The sequence below is a fragment of the Etheostoma cragini genome, chromosome 14, assembly GCF_013103735.1.
Source record: "Etheostoma cragini isolate CJK2018 chromosome 14, CSU_Ecrag_1.0, whole genome shotgun sequence".
In the NCBI taxonomy this organism is placed as follows: Eukaryota; Metazoa; Chordata; class Actinopteri; order Perciformes; family Percidae; genus Etheostoma; species Etheostoma cragini.
The window spans coordinates 14759757-14779289 of NC_048420.1; the positions used below are offsets into that span (position 1 = coordinate 14759757).

The 19533-nt window shown below is 39.5% G+C and overlaps 1 long non-coding RNA gene across 1 annotated transcript; it reads left to right on the forward strand.

Moving 5' to 3' along the window:
* The first annotated feature begins 462 nt into the window (after nucleotides 1-462).
* LOC117957249 lies at nucleotides 463-18741 on the forward strand. The gene is made up of 3 exons (XR_004659456.1): nucleotides 463-606; nucleotides 12606-12609; nucleotides 18732-18741. It is a non-coding gene; the product is annotated as an uncharacterized LOC117957249 (long non-coding RNA).
* Nucleotides 18742-19533: the final 792 nt, after the last annotated feature.

A 19533-nucleotide genomic window follows, 5' to 3' on the forward strand; every position in this document is an offset into this window, starting at 1 on the left:
ACAATACAATTACTATTAGGCTACAAGTTCTACTTGGCGTCTGCATTCCATGGGGGGTTTCAACTAACAGCAATCTAATCCCTCCCATCTGCGGCGATATAACAGAGTGAGCGCTACAATCGTCCTCTTACTTCATTTATTAGTCGAAGACATTACCCCTTAAAAAAGCCCATTGTGCTCAGACCACTGACCGTAGCCTAGAGATAAATAACCCATCATTTTCATCAGATATAGAAACTTCATCTGATGACGAGGAGTGCGCAGCTCTCAAGTATCATCGCAACAGAGCCGCCCTTAGACCCTGATGGTTAGGCCGGAGACCCAGTTACACGGTTAAAATATGTTGCACAAACGTTGGTCTTCTATTTGTTATAAGTGCCCTATCATAATGAGCCGAGTCGGGTTTTATGCCCCTAACGTCTCTCTTCAGGCCGTTCTGCGACCGATGACGTCAGAATACCTAACCATAACAGTTGCCTAATCGACTTTAAGGCAGTGCTGCGACCGTTGACTTCACGGCACCTAACCATAACCATTGTCTAATCCTAGTGCCTTTCAGGCAGCACAGCCTGGAAGGAGATGTTGGGGGCTCCAATACGCTGGTAAGTAATATGTTGAATTACAGAAGCCAGTACAACTTTAAAAATGTAATACAACAATGATTTACAAGTCTAAAACAAAGAGCAGACACAATAGATGGAATTAAGAGTGGAAGCTTGAGCCCATGTGTCTGTATCAGGCATAATGTAAGGATATCTTGGGATACAGACTGGAAGAGAGGAAGAAAGGTCAGCAAAGGCCCTCATTATTTGATTTAAGCGCTACTACATACACAAGTAAATGTGAATTCCCCAACTGCTTAAATTCCCATAACACACTTCAGACAGGACTATTTCTGGGTTTTTCTGGGTAAAACACTGAAAATTAGATTGTCACTTCTGCTTGGAAACAGTGAGCCAAATGCATCATTTTCACATCACGCCACTTTGCTGACATCTTAATCATTTTAAAGACAGTTTAGTTGTAAACTATTTTTACCAAGTTGGGCGCTGGGATCGTCTTGTCGGTTGAGCTCCTCATCCTGGAAATACGACTTGACAATGACAGCTACATTTTAGCGCTTGTTCACCCTCATCTTAAAATTAAATTTACACTGACTACTTTGATATGTGCAGAGTGAGTGTTTACATCCCTGTGGACCGTGAGACAAATAAATAAACCAAAAACTATCACATACACAAACAACCAACAACAAATCTGACATATTTACCATAACAGCCGTTCTGAACTTTGGTCTAAATGAAACACATCCATAAAATCACTGTTTGTTCTGCACCGTCCTTTTGAAGTTGGATTTGTTTTTGCTCTTTAATGATTTCTTTCTTCTGATGATGATGGAAGCCGTGCTGACACCTTCTTTTGCTTCATCAAGTTCCGCTGCACAATTACATGAATTTACTTTCAATAAATTACCATCCTTGCATACATCAGTCAAATCATCCAGCTGAGGCATTCGCAAACAATATGCATTATTAATTTCATTGTCAGTGTTTATTTTGTTAACTTGTAACCAACTTAGACAGCCCATTGCCTTGATGATGCATTTAAAAGCATCAGGGTCGGCTTTTAAAGGGAAATCAGGGGATGACATGCCTCCAAACACCACTTCGCTCCCCGCTGAGGCCACAAAAGGAAAGAAGACTGAACTCCAGCGAAATACCAATCATAAACTCAAAAGATATACCAGGAGCCGCCAAAGCCAAAACAACAGAATGAGGAAGATCATCCACATCAGAAATTCTCAGTGAGTGGTTGTTAGCACTGATTGAGCAGATTTCAATCTAACAAGTTACTCCTGTCTACAATAGTTAATTGAATGAATATATTGTATTCCTAAAAAAGAATAACAACAACATGAGCAAACAAGGAAGTTCAGTTAGAAATGATTCCTCATTAAGCATGGAGCGAAGAGTTTTCAAGCATGTCACTTATCACTTCAAATGAAGATTTAAACTTCTTCAGCAAACATCAAAATGTTGAACTTAATTTACTCTCAATGTATGGGATTCTCTCCATTAATATCGTATAGGAACAAGATTAACAGTGAAAGGTCCGTAAAAAATCTGGAGAAAGAAAAGGTTAAAAGAATGACGCAGCCCCAAATAGACATATCTGCTAAAGGCAGGAAAAACACAGCGAGTGAAGACAAATCAGAGCAAAAAAAAGCACCTTCTAAAAGTGCCATGTTGCAGCCATCCATTTAGCCCCGAGGGCACCTGGAGGGTGCTGCAATGGCAGCTCTCATCTGCCATCAAACTATCATCCCAGATGACAGCTCTTAGGTACACTCCCAGCTAAATTCCAAACTCTTGCACAAGCTTACACTGAACAAAAACAGGAGAAGAGGAAAAGGGGAGGGGGACACAATATTGTAAACATTTCAGATAATAACGCATTACGGTCGTCCTTAAATTAACAAAAGTTGAGCTGAAAACTATGTCGGTATAAGAAAAATGTTGAGTTGGTTTTCTTCTTTTTAAGTACATAAGACCAGTACATAAGACTTGGTGTGGAAATTATTTACAAATGATAATAGAATTATTATTTTTGCTAATGTTTGATAATAACAAGTCCACAGTCCGCACGTGATACAGGCATATCCGAAAAAGACTAAGAATACAGAAAACTGGAGTTTGTACAAAAGTGTTGCATGACACATTAAATCCAATATATAGACTAGGTTGAGTCACTCTTACTGTAAACTCAATGGCTTTTTCCTCTTCTTTCCAGAGTCATGTTTTATGTCATGGCATCATTGCATGATCCTAGAGCGGATGAGTGCCTGGCGCCAGGAGAGACGCATCAAGAGAGCAAGGAGAGCAGGCCTAATGATGGCATCCACCTGCTGTTTTATGGCCACAGCTGGAGCAGTGTAGCTCCCATTTGGCCCAAAGCGCACACTCTCTCTTTCACTTTCTCCATCTCTCTTTGCCTTATTTCTTGTCATGCTCTTCTTTATTCTATCCTTTGCTCTTATCTCTCTGTCACACTTTCATCTAAGTCTTCCAACCTGTTCTCCTTCTTGCCCCCCCCCCCCCATCTTCACCCACCTCCCTATTCACTACCCTGCTTTCACCATGTCCTTTTCTCTGTGGCTCATTGCCCTGATGTTCTTTTTATGGTCAACAGCCACAAGTTCCTCATCTGAGCTAGTCTGGCCTCATGTGTTTCAAGAGGGGATGAGTAGATGTGGGGGAGAAGGCCCACAAGGTGCCCATACAGCCAAACATCAGGACAATATGTCACACAGCTGCCTGATGACCTAGACCACTCAACCCTGCAGGGCTCGGACTGTGCCTCTTCATCCTGAGCGAAGTTGCAACATAAAAGCAACGCATTTCTTTCATAATGGAAACTATTCGTACTTTGTCATCCCATGATTCCAATCATATATGATAAATATTCTAAACATGCAACTCTGATAGTAGGCATTTTCTCTGCATGCACTTGTGGATGATGTAACATAGGAATACAATTAAAACAAATCAACACCAATAATAGCCCCCTCCCCCCGGCACATGGACGGTCATTTTCATTTAAAGCTGCACTGATCAATATGAACAATGAATCGGATATTAGGTACATGTGAAGGAGTCACTTTTTAGCATGTTGACCTACCGGTCAACATGCTAAAAAGTGACCAAACGGCAGCCGGACAGAGTAGGAACTACCTGATGACACACCAGATAGAGCTAAATATTTCCCTCAGGAGTTGTCGGAGACCAAAACAGAGCTAAAAAGAGAGTGCATATTGGACTTGCATGCTTCGGATGGCCAGAAACACAATTCCAAATACATAAATACTAATGTTGCTCCATTTTTTCTGGGGAGTACATTGGGGTGGGAGGCCTCACGATCAATATCATCACAATACTTAGTATATCACAATATATTATTGACATTTTAAACATATTGCAAATTCATTCATTCATTCATTAATTTATGCAATTATATTGCATAATTTGCAAATTACCTTTTCCAACTTCAATTTTTTTATTAGAGTTTTAAATTATGTTGCCCAAAAGGAAACTTTGTCAACATTTGTTTTATCTAAAAAAATAGTATAAATTTGTTCATCTTACTTCAGTTTGATTGCTGCAAAATGGGATTTTCAAACAGACAAACTGACCAACACATATGTATAACAAAAGATCGATACAGGCGTCTGCATATCTAAACAGTATTGCCAAAGAAAATATGACAATACTTTGCTGGATCCATTTTTTCCCCAAAACCCTAATGTACATATGTTAACACGATCACCATATATACTAAGGTAATGATATAGCAGTGTTGCATTTGCAGTCTGTTGCACTTCAAGTCATATACTGCAGGTTTGAATTTTAAAATCAGGCCAATACTTGAAAACATACATGTATTTAGTTAACACAAGAATCTTCAGTGTTCACTAAAGCATCCCTTTTCAGCCAACATTTACACAGCGTCAACATGCTACATCCCCACAATTATGTGGCAAACTGGCATTAGGCTTGTGTTATATTGTACAGTAGGTAAGTGTTTCCACTGACTCACTAGAACAATACACGTATATTTAACATCTCTTCCTAGCGGAACCTCTGTCTGTTTTGAGGGATAATCTTATTTCTGAGTTCAGCATTTCAAAGTGTTGTTGGGCACCTTCACCATGCTTTGCTATTCCCCTGCTATTATTCCCATGGAGGATACTCTCAATATCGACTTTAGCAGAAAGACAGGTGTTGTGCTTCAAGACCAGTGAACAGTGAGAAATATTTCACCAATCTTTTACTTTAATTTCCAAACAACAAGCCTCACCTCACCTTGCTTCCCTTTTAATCCCCCGTCATGATAATTTTCAGCTCAATCAAGAAACCCTCAACTGACCAGATTTCAGACAAGTGATCTCTGAGGAACTTCACAGCAGGTGTTTTCTAGACAACTTCTGACTGACTTGACTGAAGAAGATTGGAGTTTGGACTAAAAATAGGAGCAACAAATCATTTCTGGAAGACAAGCTGAAATTACTCAACAGCAGAAGGGGAAAAAATCATGATCGCAGCCCAGGCCCGTCAACAACCCAAGATGTCCTCAGAGAGAGGCACCAGCTTGACAACATGTCAATATCACTTTGAGTGCGTCTCGGCGAACACAGACTCTTTGGGAAATCTCATTTACTTCAACAGCTTTACACAAAAAAAGATTGAACATTTGACGAATGCAGAAAAAAAAAAAAATCTTGATCTTTGAGACCGCAAGAAGACGATAAAAAACAATAAGTAAGACAACACTCCTTTGTTGATCACTGTCAATGCGTTTACTGGACCAGACGGTGTTGTCTAACTTTCGGCAGCTAACGCCTGTCTGTCGAGGATCTTACGTTCACAGGAAAGAAATTGCCCTCCTTGAGTTTAGCCCCCAGTTCGACTGCCTCTTAAATCTGTCATTCATACACCTCTCAGAAGCTGACAGGATGATTGAACACAAACCCATATTAACAGTGACAACTTCAGCTGCAGTTAAGCAGACCTGAGCAAACAGAGCATCTGGGTAGGCAGGCAAAAAAAACAGACACAGCTCTCAGTCACTCTACAGGCATACGGACAAAACAGAAAGGATGAAATTTAAGAAGAAACATGACTTGAGTTTATTTATATTAATGGAACATGCCTCAGATAATGGCATCTTTACATTTGTGTTAGTATTTGCAAAGGACAGACGGGGGGGGGAGGGGTGTGTGTTGTGAACAAGGGGCAGTTTTTATTTTGAGGAACTGCACATTAGTGAATATGCATACTGGAGCATGTCTTGCAATTTCCATATTTAGCTCCACACCCTTAGGTGGTTCTCTCAGTCTCCAGGGGCGAGAGCCACTCTTGAGTGTGATTTGTCCCAGGGGCTGTTACATGCTGAATAAACATGAGCCTAATCCTCCTTCCGCTACACTTGTAAGGGGTCAAAGTTCATATTTACAAGAACAGCAAATCCACTTACAATCAAAACCTGTTTTGAGAGTCTAACATACACTACCTAATAGCCAGCAGAACATTTCAGTTTATTCTGATGGATGTCACATTTGCCAAACTTACAGTACCTTTATAGATATTTTGTTTTATATTGTAGTATTTTTATCATGACCAATCTTTTTATTATAAACAATTCAAAGAAATACAATTTTTCTCGGTTAAGAATATAATACTATGGTGTGTAATAGCAAATATATTGCCTTTAAGCATGGTACTGTACACTTAAAAAGGCTTAAGAGTATTTGGATCAGTCATCACCCTCAACCTCATTAATTATTTTCCATGAAAGATTTTCAAGTTTTCAAGATAACCTTTTGTGTTAAAACGGACCGTTTTTTTCCCATCTTCTGGATGCAACTAACAGAATTGGAGTGTGATGCAAATAGCCCTATCATCTCAAACACAAACATGGGCATCTGTTTACATAGGGGGATCCATCCGTTTTTATATGTATTTTACGGCAATGTTTTCAGAATAATGTGGTTTGCATCATGGCTGGAACTGGCCTGAAATGTGACTGAAAAGTGTCAAGCCTTATCTAACAAAGCCTCTTATGCCTTTACAGAATGATTTTAAGATTTAGAGCACGAGAAGTTAATATTTGTTGGTATTGACATTTGAATAATGTAGGGTAGTAATACCAAAGAAAAAACTCCAATCCGTGCAATATGACTTAATTTCCTCAATAGACTAAAAGTACAAAACCAAGAACTGGAAATGCAATTTATATTTTATGTAAAGTACAAATTATGTACAATTATGAACCTGAAAATGAGCATAATATGATCCCTTATGTTTAGGCCTTAAGTTGGCTTAAGGTTTCCAAACATTTAAGTTCAGATTTATGTGCACAGGCTACTTTATTCAGGCATTGATTTTCCATTTGAATTCCGGTTAGCATTGACGAATCACGGCAGGGTAGATGCGCAACACAGAATGTATTTGTGCAAGTGGTTGCTCGTGGGTTGCAATCCAAATGTAGGACGAGGTTGTTTATTTATTAACAAAATAAAGCAATTTCCCATAAACTATTTCTTAAAGATATAGCAGTTTTTTTTATCTAATTGTGAAACATACGGCACAAGTAGAGTAAGCAGCCCTCTTTTAATTGTCATTTTTATTGTAAAACTACCTTTCTTACTTTCACCAATTAGGGAATATAAAGATAATTTGTCTTTAGACTTTCTCTCTTTATGAGCTCCATCTCCCTATTAAATCATTCAACAGCACTGTGCTTCTCATTAGCCCGCTTAGCAAAACTTCCTCAAAAATCAAATAAATCAGCGCCCGGGACTAGAAATTAAAGTCCTGCCGGCAAGCTCTTGGGAAGATTCTTTCAAAAAAAGACCAGTACTTAAGATTTAGAGCACTGCAGTCCTGAAGGCTGGCTTAGCTTCACCCTTGGGTTCTGTTACATTAAGGAGAACCCTAAATGCTGGTGTTATGAGACACTCGGTGCTTTGGTATGGTCAGAGTGTGTCTGGCTATAACAGCCAAGTACAGGCTTACTAAAGACACCGATGAAGAGGTTTGTTATAGGTGGATTGTCCCGATGGCATAAAAGTGTGAGTCACAGACCATGCAACAGCAGCGTCCCTAGTTTGAGTCCAGCTGGGGCCCTCTGTTGCATGGGTAGCAGCCATGAAGAGTGGACATGTCGACTAGAATTTTAAAGCATTTTATGTTATTGTGGAGAAAAATGTTTTCTCCACAATGGAGAATAATGTTTTCTCCACAATGGAGAATAAGGTTTTCTTCACAATGGAGAATGTAATGTATATGTGTAACTGCTAATATGAAAGAGCTTTCCAGGCAACAGATTCCTTGTGTGAATAGAAAGTCAACATATCTTGGAGCAGAAAAACAGCTAAAACTTATTCACTAAAACAGACCCCAAAAAAAAAGGAGAATGATCCTACATCAGCGTGTCAGAAATTTCAGCCATTATAAGGGATATGATTATTAAAAGGGCAGAAGAAATTCACTTTTTTTAGTTTCAGTTCATGATCTTGATTTTTTTGTTCATTTCTCCCTCCCTTTCCACCCGACTCCCAGAGAGACTCCCGACCATCGTTTAATTGCAAGCCAACATCTGACACTGTTTGGGCTTAGTTTGTTTATGGAGGGTGATGGCTAGCCGCTGAGATGCAGGCCTCACTTGGGACTGGACCAGTCAAATCTCATCAGGCCCTGGATGACTAGATGAAACAGCCGTTCAAGGCCCATCCGCACAGGTTTGCGTTCAAAAGACAGCATGGCATGAGGCCTGGGAGACGCAACCGCCCATGGGTCCGTTTATAAAAAATAAATTTAAAAAAAAAAGAGAGAGGGTGTAAAAGAGCAGGGAGGAATAGAAAGAAAAAAATATGATTTATTTAGCATGTTTACTATTTGCTTTTTCTCGGGGAGCAAACTTTTGAAAGAAAAAATAGATGTGAAATCCCAAGTGTATGAACTTTAGATTCCTGTGGAATATGGCTTCAGCACTGATCACCTGTTATGAGGCAGGATTCGATTCCTTTCACCTTTGTGATGAACTTCCATTTCTTCTGGTATTCCATTTCTAGCAAATAGTTTAACCATCAAACCTTTTACCTTTTAGGAGTGCAATTTTCAAATAACAAGAGACACTTTAATCTGGGCAAAGCACTACTGTGCCTAAGTACAGCATCACAGAGCCGCTAGTGTGACTCTTAAGGCCAATTTATGCTCCTGTATTAAATCCTGGCCGTGGGTACGTACCTAGTCTATATTGTTGAGGTTCCATGGGCATCCTTTGTGTTGGCATTTTAAACTCTAATTGATTTATGAGAACTATGGTTAACCTTTTTTCAGACCTCTGCTAGGTAAATCCAGACAGCTAGCTAGACTATCCGTCCAATCTGAGTTTTCTGTTGCACAACTAAAACATCTTTTGAACATACAGGTTCCACCAAAACAAGTTACTTCCCGAGGCTATTTTGCAGCAGCACCTCAGCAGCACTGCCGTGGATGAGGGTCTGGATAAGCGAGACTAGAACGTATGTAGCTACATGGCGATACGGACCCTACACCGTAGCCTGACGTGTAACTTCATGTCTCAGCCTTGCAGACTGCAACGTCTCCCTCTTGCTCTCCAATTATAAAGGATATCCATATCTCTTTCTGTCTCATCACTACTCTCTCACTTGCTCTACCACACACTCCCCACCAATGACTGGGCTGTCTAAGCATGCACACATGCTAGCTGCTTACATCAACGCTCAGTGTAAGTAGTTGCCAATCTTCCAATCATCATTCAGTCATCATTATTGATGTCTTACTATGGGACATGGGCTGCTACCATTTTCCACCATCAATGAATTTCATAGTTATTTGCTCAAAGACAATCCAAGTTTACTGTACAACTGTATTCAGCAAACTTGAGAGTATTATTTGTGTAAGATGGTGTGTGCATGCATGAAACTTTGTACAAGAAATGTCACTTGTAATTAAATCTAAGATTATAATTTATGCACCACCGGGGCTCTATTAAAACATCATGTAATTAACACATTTTCTGCACATTTCAGTTTCCGATCCTCATTCTCATCATAACTGCCTTCCGTTTATTCTTAAATCACAGCCTCAAAAGTAGCCTATTTAAATTGCAGAACACTAGCAGAGGATTCTCAGGAGGACACAGGATTAACGCTAAGTGTCCACCATTAAGTGAGATGATAAATATATTTTTTTTTAAAAAGGCACTGATGCAAATGAGGGTTACAACGAGACTACTTTGAGGCGACTTTGTGATGCAGCAGCTATTCATCACTGTGGCTGAAGATGCACTCTTCTCTGTCCGTAGCTTTATCTAATGAAGCCCCCATATGCAAATGAGCCTGCCCTTTTTCCTTGATTTTTTACTCTTCTGTGTTTAAAGCTGAATGTGGGGAAGTGGGCGTTACAATGTGGCAGAAATGTTACAGTGCAAGCACTCTAAATTCACAGGATAATATATGTATGGAGGACACAATATATATTTAAGAATCACACTATTGCTGCATGCACTTGCACACAACATATTCTTGCACAATGCATTGAGTTGTTTTCTAGACAAAAACATTTGCTTATTTGCAGTACATAAACATCCTGATGGCTTAGAAACAAAAACATAAAAACTGCTTGCTCAGCCCATATTGAAAAGAATAAACTAAAAAAGGCTTCGTTCAAGAATACAGAAATCATTTTTAACTATATGTGTGCATGTTTCTAAGTAAGCTGCACAAACATATCCAATCAGATTTGAGACTTGGTTTAAGTAACAGTAGGTATCTGGCAAAGAGCTGAACAACCACGTTTCAGACCCTTTTGTAAAAGGCAATCTTTTCAATATTTTGAAATATTGAAATGAAAGATGCACTGCCACGCAGCGGTAGCACAAAACTGGCCAGGCACGCCAAGCAAGACGCCAAAGCCTCACATTTGCATTTACACACCTCTCTGTCTTTCAACAATACATAAACAGATGGAAGATAAAGCTGAGCCTAATACGTCCATAGAAATGTTAAATGTTGTAAATGTTGCGTTATTTGCTATCACTTTCTTAGCATACAGGAACAACTAAATAGCTCATTACAGTAAAATCTACAAAATTCTGAGGCATTAGAATAAATAACAGAAGTAAATATTCAAAGACTAAAAGCTTAAGAATGAATAATGCAACTACAGTACAATTGGTGCGTTGATTCTGAGAGACTTTATAACTGTTGGCTTTTAAAAACAGATTTATGTGACTGTTTGCATACAAGAAAAACTCATTATTCAAACAAATATGCCCACATTAAAGCGAAAAGGTCATTCTCAGATCAGGATCTTCTACTGGCCTTGACAAAAAAAGCAACAACGTGTCAACCAAGATTTCCACTAAGGTTGCACAAAGTCAACTGCAGGCCACACACACACGCAGGCGCACGCACGCACCCTGTGGTTACACAGTGACATGCATCATCTATGTTGAAAAATAGCTTTCCGTAAGTGCAGACTCTAAAAACCTTGAAGTCTGGATTCCATGTGGACACAGCCACACTCAAACAAGCTCAACTGCCATTTACAAACCAATCCCTGACAACATTATAAGATCGTTGTGCCCACAGTTGCATTGTTTGAAATTAACAGTTAATTGCTTTGAACATCAGTATGATTAATGAATCTGTGATTTTTGCATTACCGTCTCATGTTATGCATCTGCATTGCTATTTATCCTTATTCCTTTTGAATAAGCCCCCACTGCATTTTGCAAGTTTGAGAATTTCAAAAATCTGATAACACGTCGGCTGTTATATACTTAAACACAAACATCTTTTTGATGAGGATTCAACTCATTTCTCCATTAGAAAGTTGTAAACAAGTTTTTTTTTAAGCAGGTAATTTTACATTGCATTAAAATTGGTTCATTATTAGTGCTCTTAGGTCATTTAAAAACAGTGACGGCGTGATACAGTTTGTACAGCAGACATATCTTTGCCATTACTGTACTGCAATTTCTTGTTATTCATCGGCTGACAGACTGTATACCGATACATCTATAATAAGAAAATATATTGGGTGAGCGCTAGTTTTGTGATATTGATTCCAACCATATTGTCTAGCCCTATTGCTACTGATTTTAGTGAACTGGAGAGTGACCCTAGATGAAATCTTGGATTCTAGAGAACTAACACATTGGGTTGATGAGAACACAGAGTTACTGACTTAAACGTTGCGGTCTGAAAAACTTTGTAGTCTTTTAATGGAGTCACTTGGAGAAAATATAAACCTTTGACTCAGGGATGCCCACAGACTGATGATGCAAGAGTTAAACAACAAGATAGAAAAAGGTCCGTGAGAGTAAAACACAGTAAGCTTCCGGTGCACAGTAAGCTACAGAGAACAAGAAGTGAATTAAACAATGTGCAGAGAGGAGATACAGGAGCAAGTGGGAGTGTCTTCACAGCTTTATACGATTTTTCTTCAATAGAATATAAGTCAAAGAGTGTATATTGACGAGAGACCTGAACAGTCGGACAACATCTTGCCAGACAGCAGCCATTAGCCAGAGAGCTGCAAAAACACATCAGGGGAAAACTCAAAAAAATACTGAGGCAACAAAGAAAGACAGGGGGAAGAGAGAGTGAGGGTTAGAGGCAGAGATGTGAAAGGAGAGCAGGAGAGAGTGCAGGGTGGAGTGTGGAGACTGATTGCCGTTGATCTTCACAATAAGCAGGGCCGACAAGCGGCGAGCGCGCCTCTGCTCCGACACTAATTGCCCGTGAAAGGTGACCCGCAGTGAGGCGGAGGCGCTCAGCTCTGATCGTCCTCGCCGCGCGACATCCGCCCTGATCGCACGCGACACCAGACAGCCGAGCCGTCACACCGGCCACCAGCCCCACCAGCTCAACAGCCGGAACCCATCCGGAGAGAGAAACAGACAGAGGCCGCGAGTGAGAGGGATGGAGGATGGGGACTGAGAGGATTGAAAGAGTGAGGTGGAATAGAAACAGTGCAGGACACAGGAAGAATAGACCAAGATGGAGAGTTAAAAAGACGAGTGAGAGCTGGCTATAAAGGAGAGAAAGAGGAGGGAAAGAGGGGAAACACTAGTGAGAAAGTGACAGAGAGGAAAGACACAGTAAATGCTTTGCTTATAATGGAGGAAATGAGAATAAGAAGAAGGAAAAAAAAAGTATAAATGATTGCACTGTAATGTAGTGCTGAGTGTGTGGTTCAGTGTGTGTGTGTGTGTGTGTGTGTGTGTTGAACACGTGCAATAAATATTAAGTATTGGCATCGTATAAGCAAAAAAAGCATGGCATGGTATAAGCAAAAGTACATTAGTAAAAGGAAGGAGGAAATAAAGGATGGACAAAAGGGAGAAAAACAGAACAACCAAATTTAAGCAAGAAAAAAAAAAGAACAGTAAGCTGCATAGATAAATATAAATGTGAAAGGGAGAAGGATTCAGTACCACTAGCCTCATAATGATGAACAGGAGAGTAAAAGCAGAAGTCACGGTGGAGCCACGGCTACAGTCATCTCAAAAGTCACAAAAAGATAGTGTGTTAAGCGTTAAGAAGCGGACAGTGTGTGACGCTGCAGGCCCTCCTCTTAATTTAACATTCTTCTCCTATCCAGGACCCTAAACTCAAAGGGTGCCCTGATTTCTGCTGCAATGATTTGCTTTTACTAAAATTAATTTACTGGGTTTCCTAACATATAATACACCCTAATACTAACTTATTTTATTTCTTTGAAATGCACTTTTCCTCTACTCACTGGAGCATATTGAACACTTTATTTATTTATTTCATAATGCAATGATTTCCCGTAACATTTATCAACTAGTCGAAACTTCCAGAAGCATCTTCATTATTGATTTCCCCTGCTTTTCCTTGATTTTAAGAGGTTATGAGGGGGTAAAAAAGAGAGACAAGCCTGGATCTTTTTACACAGTGGAGCCAGACAGCTGGAGCCCAATGTGGGGGAAGGAGTGTGGGCAGGCTACAGACCATTTTCCCTGCACAGATACGGATATATTGGAACGCAGTGGCCATTAATAACAACTCAGTTGTCATCTGCACAGTCATTGACCCCCAGACCGGTCAATATGTGTGGAGAGAGTGAGAAAAATAGTGTGTCCCTATATGAGTGTGTACAATGGCATGAGTTGAATCTGCTGCTGCTAAATTACATATAAAAAAATCGGACAATGAATGTAAAAATATGAATATGGACTACATACATTTATATACAGTATATTCTGCTCCGAAATATTATTGTGGCCATATCTATTCTGAATTCTAATGTTTGTGTGTAACACAGGATTAATTCACTTTGTGGTTAGCACCACCCTTTGGCAGTGCACAGTATTGTACAGTACATTGGCAACCGTTGTATGAGTGGTTCTTGTTAATTAACCTCCTTGCATTAGCAGCTTTGTGAATTATGTATATTGTATCTTAAGCATAGTACATGTGTTGGTAAAAACATGCCTTCATTTATAAGATTATTTGTGGCATTAAGTCATCATAAGCATCTAAAAAAAGAATAATTCCTTACTGATGAGTTTTAATGAAAATACTCATCAGTGGTTTGACAAGATTTGATTGTGTCCAACATTAAGTGTGATGTTGAGGGTATAAAATCTATCCCTCAGGACAAGCAACGAGAAATACGGTATTTATGGAAAGACATTGCAAATATATTATCATAACATACCCTCAGAAACATACATATATATATATACATATATACACATATATACATATATATATACATATATATATATATATATATATATACACATATATATATATATATATATATATGAATAAATATGTTATATAAAAATAAAAGCAGTCAGTAAAATGGAAGAGACTAGGCCCGGTAAGACTGACAATCGCCAGAGAGCATCAGTTTCCCAGTTATCTTCTCAATTGGATAAATGTGCCTTTTGTTTAACAGTAATCATCATATTCCATGCTGTCACATTCTGTGTAATTGCTACCCTTAGAAACATGCTTCCCTGCAACTATCGCTATCCTACTGAGCACAGCACAGAAACAACAGACACACACCAATTAAAGTGTGCTAGTTTTAGTTACCTGCACCAGGAGCACCTGACAAGTTAATTCTTTGCAATCATGTCATTTCTCAAACAACTGACATTACAAGGCCCGCATTGTGTATATTCTGAGTGAATGTGCCAAACCATGCTCAGGTGAACACTGAAGTTTCAACAAGGTGCTCAAAATAAGATGTGTGTTGTTTGCTAAAGACAGGAAATTACTGTTAACATGTGAACTAGTCTACAGCTCTGTGACGTGTCAGTGTAGAAGAGGGTTGGATTTCTCCTTTTGCTAAGCAGCTTTGTTTCCATCATTAAACTAAGTTGTTTTGTTCTGTACTCACTATGATAAATATCAGGATATCAGGATTATGTATAGAAACTGAATAAACCAAGTCTGGCTTTATATCAGACACATTACACTCCACTAGAACATCCTGCCACTCTTAAAAGCTCTTACAGAGTAACTATTTATTATATTATAGTTGAGTATAACACAAACGTAAAGTAGTACACAACAAAAGGCATTATTTTAAATTGTATTGCCCCTTTGGATGAAAAATACTTAACCCCAAAGTTTTGGGTCTGACCTTTATGTTTTTATACAGTTTAACACCCGAGCATCAGTTTTACATGTATTATGAAGCTTTGAAATATTTGTTTATATGTATGTTCTTTTGAAAAAGGCATCTGTGTTGCATTTTTAATAAAATAACATGGTTAATAATATTTGAAAAATATTTTTCTTCTTTAAATGAAGCTCCTAAAAAAACAGTTGCAATGTAAATAAATTGATGAGTGAAACTACAAAATGTGTTTACTTCCTCCATCTGTGAATTTATCCATCTGAAGGGTCGATGGAGCCATTTTCAACGTGGGTGTTGCACCAGAGAAACTCATTTCAGGCTGGAGATCATAATCAAGTTTCCAAAGTTCTCCAGTTTGGCTATATGTCCACAAGCCATCCAAGGGACCTTCTAATTAAGAAGTTAACGCTCAGGCACTTTCGGTTCTTTTTTGAAGCAGTTAAAAAAAGTTCCTTAACTTCCCCCCCATTCCTGTACACTTTGTAGTGCTGCAACATCAACTCTCAAAGTCAACGAGCTTTGCTAGTTTTTTCCCCTGGAGACCATCCCCGAGATTTCCCTTTGCAAATTTCCGCAGGACTACTGAGAACGGCGAGCGGTAACGCAGTTTAAGATGCTAACACCTCGCCATTAACATGTGGCCAGTCCTAGCGCCCTCTCATCAGCGCCCCGAGGGTTTCTTCCTCTGAAATGCTCTTTTAGCAGCTCCCTGACAGGCGAGCGTTTGGCTTTCTAGTTAATTAAAGGGAAAAAACATGGCCCTAACTGGTGCATGGTCGCGCCCAGCCTGCATAATGGGACGTAATTAACTTCCCCTCATCGTTCCTTCACTTCAAAGGGTTGGTTTTGAGTCAGCCATGCGGACATACACACACACACGATGTGTATTTATATTACTGCTCACAGATAAAGCACAGAGTAAAAGATCCCTATAGCTATCCACTGGGAGTTACATACAAGAGCCTCAACTGTTGGGTAGATCCTGAAAAATAAAAAAATAAAAAATTGTTTCTGGTAACTTGTGAGTGACACACACACACACGCACGCAACCGTTTTGCTGTGTTGTTTCCTCTCCATTAAAATATACCAATTATTTTAGTTTTTACTATTAGAAGTCTTTTCATGTTACAAATTATGTTAAATAATTAAATGTAATGGAAAATCAACTGCTTTCAGTGGTTATGTGTCAACTAACATAACTGTTTTTATGTTATTTTTCAACCAATATCCAACTGTTTAACACTTACTCTTTAACTGACGATTCCCCTGCTTTCATCCCTTATCGTTTAAATGAGTTAATCCGCTTTGAGTGATTTCACTTCAGCTGACACTTCCAGTTTAATTTATCAAAATGTATATTTCTCTCAGTGCTTGAACTTCAAATAAATCTCTTCCTCCTTTTCAGCAACACGCACGCACGCACGGACGCACAAGTTGGGTCCACTGTTTCGGAGAGATTTTTATTTTTCCACCTCGACTAAACCAAGTTACCGTGCATTTCCCAGCTGTGAGTGAGCAATCGAGAGACGAGGCTCAGCCAAATCGAACTGATGGCTGGGCTCCGTTTGCCTTTTGCTGTTATTTATTCATGTGTTTATTCTTCCTGTCGTTATCCCCTCTGATCCAGCGTCCCTCCATCCTTTCCTGCCCCTCCCCCAGGTGCCAACCTAGAAACACTGTCTTGTTACATCAGGTGTGATACATACCCACCTCCGTTTGCAGTTGTACGTCAACAGGGTTTGATAAGGAAAAATTGTGAAATTTTCTTTAGCTTAATAAATCGTTGAATTAATCTTTTTTATTTTATATAAACAAACAAAATTAAAGGGGCCAGCTTGGTTCAGTGGTAGAGCAGGCACATGAGAGGTTTATGCCTCGACGCAGAGGTCCAGGATCCAAACTGTGACGATTTCCTGCATGTCTTTCCCCTCTACCCCCCCCCCCCCCCCCCCCCCTTTCTCGCCTAACTGTCCAGTCAAAATTAAAGGAAGAAACCCCCTAAAAATAATCTAAAAAAAAAAAAAGATTAATCTTGTACTGGCATTTTAGAAATATAGCTAACAATTGTTTAACTTGTGTCATACTGTGATCGAAACATTTAAATACTTTTCCCCCTGACTCAACTAAGGTTATATATTTTTTTCCAAATGGACTGTGTCCAGTATATCTGGCACAGCAAAGACGTAAATCGGCTTGGTGGCTGCTGGTGGTTATGATAGTGCCCTGAACAAAGTCAATGATGGTTGGTCAAACAATAAGTGGCAGAGGGGGGTCCAACACAAGCATTCATTGGTCACCAGTGGTAGACACCCCTCTTACTCTTTGTATTATCTATGTGTAAACTCAGTGAACCACACAACCCCGTGCCCACAGACAAAGACACACACACATACACAAAACAGTTGCCATGTCGCAGTTGGTTGTCCCTGGATGAGCTCCACGGTTACCCTGGATTTACATGTGTGCTAATTAGACTGGAAGAAATGATTGGCTGCTCACAACATTGCAGTAAAGAGGTCCCAGATGCATACACAAACACACATACATTGCCACATGCTTGCCTGCACACACACACACACACACACACACACACACACACACACACACACACACACACATATGGGCGTCCACATACACAAAGCCCTGGTGGACAGTAATGCATTAGGGCGCGCCCCATCACACTGTGTCAAGAGATACACCTCGGCTGAGTTTGGGTTCTGTCACATGTGATTTACTCGTCGTCACACAACCTCACACCCCGCCCGTTTAAGTGCACAAATCTATCTCCCTTTAAGTGCATGAGCGTGTGCGTATGTGGTTATTGCAGTATTTCCTGCATACTGGGAATCTAAGACAACATGCTATGTTGTTGTGTGCATTTTCTAAGTTGCTTTTGTAAATGTGCGCCGATGAGGTCAATATGTAAGTGATGTGTGCGTTACATGTGTGCGTCAGGTTGGATTGCACTGAAGACCCCCACAGAGCTTCTCCATAATAGTCCTAAATCAGCCTTGTAATAATAACATCTCACCCTGTGTTATTCCTGCAGCAATCCTATGTGCTCAAGCACCCCAACTTCTGCCAAATAGTCGCTTTTGATGTCTCCACTGCTGGCAGGACACAGTGAGCCCTTTTCTTTCAGCCTCACACAGTCGTACAGTGTGAGGAAAAAGTGAGACTGAGCATATGGCGAGTGAGAGCGATGATGTCCACAAAGCCATAAGGTGTATCAAATATACAGAGCTATTCCCATTTTCTCTAAAGGGGAGTTTCCCTTTGCCGTTTAACATTTATTTTAACTTTTTTTTTTTTTTTTATTATTATTTTATTTATTTTTTTCTAATATTAAATGACAGAAATGAGTTAGTGCTACATTCAGAAAGATTTTACGAAGTTGAATTGAGTTTTATTTTGGTATTTTTCCTCCCTGATTGCCATTAGACTGTGTTTTTCAGCTTGTCAGCTCAGAGCCATAAAAAGTGGGTCATGAGATGTTCTGCCAAAGCCGTACTTAGAAGAATGTTCTTCAATGAACAGTCTTCTCATAGACAAGGTCAAATTGGATTACTCAGCGTAGAACCTCTGTGTTCTTTACTATTAGTTTCACACCAGTGCAGAACACAGTCTGCTTCTAGCTGCAGCTCTATAATCTAAAAACGTTACACAAGGTCAGCTGTTCACAATTCCTCTCCGTGTGTGTGTGTGTGTGTGTGTGTGAGAGACAGCGGAACACACATGTAATAACAGCAACTCTATGCTAGAGCACGATTAAAATATTGCTGAGACACCACTGCTAGATTCAGTGAAACAAGAAGACAAAACTCCTCCAGCACTATATCAAATCTTTGACTGTCTTCCTTGCTTTTAGTTTGCCACACATTCCCTTTCTCCCACCCCCTTTTTTTTCCTTTTACTAATTTCCTTGTCTCTCTTTTACACAGAAAGATGAGCAATACAGCAATTATTTGTGTCCTGTTGTTTTGTAAAATAGCAAGTTCCCTTTCAAAACCATGTTAAATAAGTTGATTATTTATGCACACATTCACAGTAATTACAAAAGTGTATGTACATTTCATGTACAAATTCCAAACCATCTGTTTGTGTGTTGGAATAAGTTGTTTGACTTACTAAAATTAAAAAATTCTGCTGACCATGTTCTGCATCGCTCAGACAGAACCGGGATCATTGGTACCAAATGTTACTGCTAATTCAACAAGTTGGCAGAGTCATTTCATCAAGTTTTAGTGATTCTCTCCTTAGGTAGCAATTATTTTAGTGCTATACTTAATGTCAAATGTTAGAGAGAAGGGGTTTTAGACT